This window comes from Nicotiana tabacum, chromosome 9, assembly GCF_000715075.1.
Source record: "Nicotiana tabacum cultivar K326 chromosome 9, ASM71507v2, whole genome shotgun sequence".
In the NCBI taxonomy this organism is placed as follows: Eukaryota; Viridiplantae; Streptophyta; class Magnoliopsida; order Solanales; family Solanaceae; genus Nicotiana; species Nicotiana tabacum.
The window spans coordinates 41,137,646-41,143,645 of record NC_134088.1 but is presented as its reverse complement, the minus strand read 5'-3'; positions in this window follow the sequence as shown (position 1 = coordinate 41,143,645).

Genomic DNA, 6,000 nt, shown 5'->3' with positions numbered 1-6,000 from the left:
TAAGGATTTGGGTTGGAAAATTTGAAGAAAAAAAAGGTGAAAAATCCTTAGGCCGAAATTTGAGGATTTGATCGAGAATTTTGTATCAGATTTGAGTAATTTTGGTATGGGTGAACTCGATATCGAATGGATATTTGTATTTTATGACTTTTACCCGATTCTGAGACGTGGGCCCGGGTCGACTTTTTGGGGTGATTTTTCGATTCATTGCTAAAGTCGTAAATTTATTATTTAAATTAGTTTCTTGCAGTTGTATTTATAGTATGTAATTGCTTTTGGCCAGATTTGGGCCGTTTGGAGTCGAAAAATCGAGGGATTTGTATTTATAGTATGATTGAGCTTGGTTTGAGGTAAGTGAATTGTCCTACCTTGTGTGGGGGGAAACTCCCTTAGGTTTTAGTACTGTTATGGTATTTGCAACACGTGAAGGTCGTGTACGCAAGGTGACGAGTGCGTACTCGGGTTAAACGTTAAAAAATCTAGTTCTTGCTGAGTAGCTTTCTTTTAATTCCTTAACTGAGTTGCTCTAGCCTGTGTAGTCACCATGTTTAGCCTAATGTCACATGTCTACATGTCTTGACTCTTACTTGCAATTTGTGTAACATGCTTAGTTGAATTACCTGCTTCCTTGATTTTGTATTCAGTCTTTAACTGTAGGATTTCTTGCTGTATATTCGTTGTTCCATAGGTTACGAGTTGTGTATTTACTTTTAGGACTACGAGACGGTACCTCGGGAGTGTCCCTGTTGCATATTTACTATTGGGACTACGAGCTGGTACCTCGGGAGTACCCCTATTGCATATTTACTTTGGGACTACAAGGTGGTACCTCAGGAGCGCCCCTATTGCATATTTACTTTTGGGACTACGAGGTGGTACCTCGGGAGTGCCCCTGTTATATATTTACTTTTGAGACTATGAGGCGGTACCTCGAGAGCTCCCCTGTTGTGTATTTACGTTTGGGACTACGAGGCGGTACCTCGGGAGCGCCCCTGTTGTTTACCTCTATTTGTTGTGTTGTACCTTTCTGTAATTTCTCATTGTTTAATTCTCAGTCATTTCATTATATTATTATATCTTTTGCCTTGTTTCCTTTTTATTCTAGTAGGGCCCTGACCTGACCTCGTCACTACTCTACCGAGGTTAGGCTTGGCATTTATTGGATACCATTGTGGTGTACTCATACTACACTTCTGCACATGTTTTTGTGCAGACCCAGGTTCTTCCTTCCAGGACAGATACCAGTGAGATAGCCCTGCGTGGAGACTTCAAGGTACTTCTGCTAGCATCCGCAGACCTCGGAGTCCCCCTCTATCCTTATTATGTTGTTTTTCATCCTTATTTTCCTTAGACTCTGATGTATAGAGACACTTAACATTTCTCTTTAGAGCTTGTGACTTATTTCTACTGGATTTTAGGAGTTGTAGTTATTTGAATCATAGTTTTATTTATATTTCATATGTTGATGTTTGACTTCAGTTTTATATTCTATTATTCTGAACAAATGTTAGGCTTACCTAGTCATAGAGACTAGGCACCGTCATGACATCCTACGGAGGAAAATTTGAGTCGTGACAAGTTGGTATCAGAGCTCTAGGTTCATAGGTGTTATGAGTCACAAGCAGGTTTAGTAGAGTCTCGCAGATCAGTACGGAGACGTTTGTAGTTATCTTCGGAAGGCTATGGAACTGTTAGGAAAAGTTTCACTTCCTTAATTTCCTCATCGTGCGATTTGATTCCTTTGGGGCTTATGCCTTTATTTCCTTCCTACTCAATCTCATGCGACATGAAGCACTTGTAATCAATTGGGCATCGAAGAGTTGTAGTGGTACTACAGGTATGGTGCAAGATGTTTTCTTTACGTGTTCGAGTGGGCTATTATCGTCGCCTTGGATGTTCTGTCATTTCAATTCAGTATCTGTACTTGCTATGGTTTTGAGGCTATGCACGAATTGCTTTAATATTCATGCGTTGTTATCGTACAGTGTTGTTGTAATGGTAGGATGCTTGTCTATGTGTCGAGGCAATGAATGACTTGAAAAGAGGATCTCTCAGTGCATGATTAAGAGGTTCAACATTTAATTCCAACAAAGGAAAGGCAATCGGACTGTGGATGTTCAGGCCTTGGTCAATGAAGTGACGAGACTTGATATTTTTGAGTGTGGTGGAATTCTCATTTGTGATGCGGTGTCATCGCCCTTGTTGGAACGCATTAAGGTTCGTCGGTGTTATAGTCTTCTTCGATTCACCTTTGGGGCAGGATGTTGGGAAGTGGCGCCTAAGAAGCGGTTGTCAGAGATAGCCGTGTGTAGCGGTTCAGAATCGAATTGGTATTTCTAATATTTATTACTCGAGAAAGATGATCTTTTAGAAGGTTTAGAGTTGGCAGCAATTCATTAGTTTCGGCGCTACAGGTATGGATTTGATTTGAGGCAACATTTGGGCAGCGAAGAATGAGGGAGGACATGTCGAAAAGTGTCTCATGGTAGTTGAATTACTGGCAGGGCAAGTATGAAAAGTAGAGGTCGAGAAGTTTCTTAAAGGAGATGGTTTAACCGAAGTAAGAGTGGCAGATTAGTATATGGATTCTGTGGTAGGATAGCCGCGTGCCTTGAGAAAGTTTAGAGCGGGTTGGGAATTATCGTGGTAAAGTGACTAGGTCTATGGATTTTATTTGGGATGGTGGCTACTGTATTGAGGAACATTGAATATGGTAGAAAGGAGTTTGCTTGAAATGAATAGGGGCGTGAAAACTTGATTATCGTTGGGATGCAACATGACTTCGAGTTTGGAATGTATTGTCGGACTTTCAGTTGATTTCAATGGGGAACGAACGGACTTGTACAGCTGGTGGATGAGCACGGGCTCAGGAAGGTTTACTGATTTTGTGGTAGTTGTACCCAGTGCAGCGTCCTTGGGAAAATGTTGGTATGGAATTCCACACGTGGGCTATCTCCTGTGGACATGTCAGTGGTTGTGTGATTTTTATGAAGTTTCTACAAATATTTCTACCTACTACGAAGTGGAAGGTCGAGTATACGATTATGGTTGATAAATCGGAATATTCATGAAAAGTTTAATAAGGAACTACAAGAAATTTGGCGGGTTGACGATGCGAGATCATGGTAATTGAGAAGGAGGAATCATTGTAGGATATACATTATGTGATGGTAGCTTAAAGCTAAGTGGGGGAGCCCACCGTCTACGATTGGATCGCGTGGTTGTCTGCTTGTGCAGCTTCTGGTTATCGGTGCATTGGTGGATTATTTATGAATAAGAAAAGAAAACATCAGGGGTAGTTCGAGCAAATGATTTGATGAATGTGTGCTATATTTCGCCTTATCGATTCATGCATAGATATTAGGGAGACTCAGAGTTTATGTTTCTGGTATATGTGATGTGCAAGGAAAAATAATTCATCCGGTTGCTTCTTTGGGAGTGTTCATGTTTTGACAGCGCACTAGAGTTTGGCTTATATTTGGGACCAGGTCAGAGTGGCTGACTCTTAATAACGGTCCTAGTGGGTTCAAGAATTTAAGTGCAGTGCTTAAGGATTTCGGGTCCGTTTTGTGGTTAAGGATCGAGTTTTTGCAGTGGATTATGAAAGGGGCTTGGAGTGTTCTATATTATCATCGGTCTGTGGTGCAGTATTAGAGGAAAGGGAGAAATAACTTCGGATTCATGGAAGGTCTTGCAGAATGGGTGTACCAGTTAGAGATACTATTGTGCGCTTGAGGAGGGTATGAGATGGTTCATGGGTATTGAGATAATGTGGTCTCGTGAATTGGGTCACTCGAGAGGGGTGTTGTGGAGTTTCGTTATGTACTCGAATGGAGCTATTATTATTTCTAAGGCAAGTCAAGAGTAAAATGAAAGAAGTGGGGTCGGTTAGTAATGGTTTGAATCAGCATGATTGTGGCAATGATTAGTTCCTTTAGCGTGTAAGTTATATAGGTGGTTGGTGGCTGTACGTGCGGGCTTGACAACCACCATGATTTGATTGATTTGGGAGGTATATGATTCTAATGGCCTTGTTATGTGTTAATAGATCCCGGAAGAGTTATAACGATTTTAACCACGACTCGAGGTTTGTCTTTTCTATGGTTATGGGATTTTAGTTGCGTGTTGCAATGGTTATTCCAAAATGAGTTGCATGAAAGGGATTCTATCTAATGAAGTGTTTATTCTACTAGTAGTTCGGGGGTTATGATGAATTCATGTACTCTCGCATAGCGGCGCGATAGGTGCAGTGAGCGGCATAGGAATTTGAAGTTGAGGATTAGAGTTGCAGTTTGGTTTTGACAAGAATGCCACGAGCTCGTATGAGCAGGGAAGAATTCAGATGTTCAGAGTAAGCTGGCATTTAATTTAGTGTCACCTGAGAACAATGTCCTCTGTGAGAGGCTTTGTGTATTGATTTGCAGACTCTTGGTTGGCTTTACAGAATTAGTATGGTTGGTAGTGTGGAGGTGCAAACTTTGCTACCTAGTGCGGAAGGTCGTGGGAGCGTATCCCACAGGAAAATTGTATAAGTGTGTCATATTAGTCACTTGGTTATTAAAGATTGAAACCAAGCATGTAGATTATGGTACTATCATATGTGAGAGTTTATGCCTGGAAGGCGCTCTATTCCTTTGGTTGTGGATTGTGGGAGTTTGTTTCGAATTGGGACGGCTGCTCGTATATATCATGAATAGGGCCATTATGGATCCTTGAAAGGTTGTTGGCCCAGTATGGGATGATCAGAATTGGCTTGGGGTCCGTTGTTAGGTCTAATGTGAATGGGTGCTTACATCAGGCCGAACGTATTCGTTCAGCATAGCGTTGCTTATGGAGGAGTCTTCAGGCATTGGATGGTATTCCCGTTGTCAGCTATTCCATGTAATACTCTATTGTGTCATGTGGGTTATGAGACGACTTGATTATCCGCACATGTGTTGTGATCCCGTGTAGCTCTTGATATTATATGAGCAGGATGGCTCTCAAGATGCAGGTCATTTATCTCACCTTAGTTGTGCTTGGGTTTTGTAGCATATGGTGCTATCCGTCTCTGCAAGGTTGTATTTTTTGCACTTGGCGTGCTTGTGGTCGATATTCGGTATTTTGTAGGTATAAGAATTTTGGCTTGATGGGTATTTCCTTATTTATTTTTATGTGCAGATCGGGTGGCACACCGCCACAGGTATGTTATTTGGATCGGGTTACACACTGCAACGGTATCATGTTTGGATCGGGTTGCATGCCGCAACAGTATCATGTGTGGATCAGGTTGCACGTCGCAACATTGAGATAATGAGTACGGTGCCCTATATCTATTATTGTGTATTTTGTTTCCCATTCTCTGAGAAGGGCTCATAGCGTCTGTTCGACCATTTTATTAGTTACGCGGGCTGGGTAGTTCTTTTCCAGAGTTCGTTCTTCCTTATGTGTCATATTCAAGTTGTGGCTTGTCGGCACATTGATGGCGTCATATGAGATCTTGGTCAGTGTTTGAGGAGGCTTATTTCTCGAGCAGCTTGTATTGTGTGAGACGAGATTATTAGACCTGAAATTGGTGTGATCGGATTTATGTAAGGTATAATAAATAGAGAATGTCCCTATTCAGTTCAGAATGAGGTAACAGTTCTTGTCAAGCAGAGAAACTCCGCGAGTTATTGATTTTACGAGTGGTTATGAGTTCCTGCACATCTCTTTCATCGTTGCAGTATTGCGAGAGTTGGAACATGGCTTATATGTGTTATGAGGTGTATTGTGGGCACCCGATTCTTGAAATTTGTAGCTATTGTGGTTGGAGGAAGTTATTATGGGCAAACGATTTATGTGATGCATGGTGTGATTTCAGCATAGGTGCACGATCATGTTTTGGAACAGTGTATGGTGATTGATGCGATGTTCGTATGTTAGAATCGGGTCTCGTGGAGAATTCCGGATGTTGAAATTTGGTTCAAAGGCTTGTTAGCTAAGGTTATAGGGCGGATCTTCAGTCTGGCTTGAGCTAAT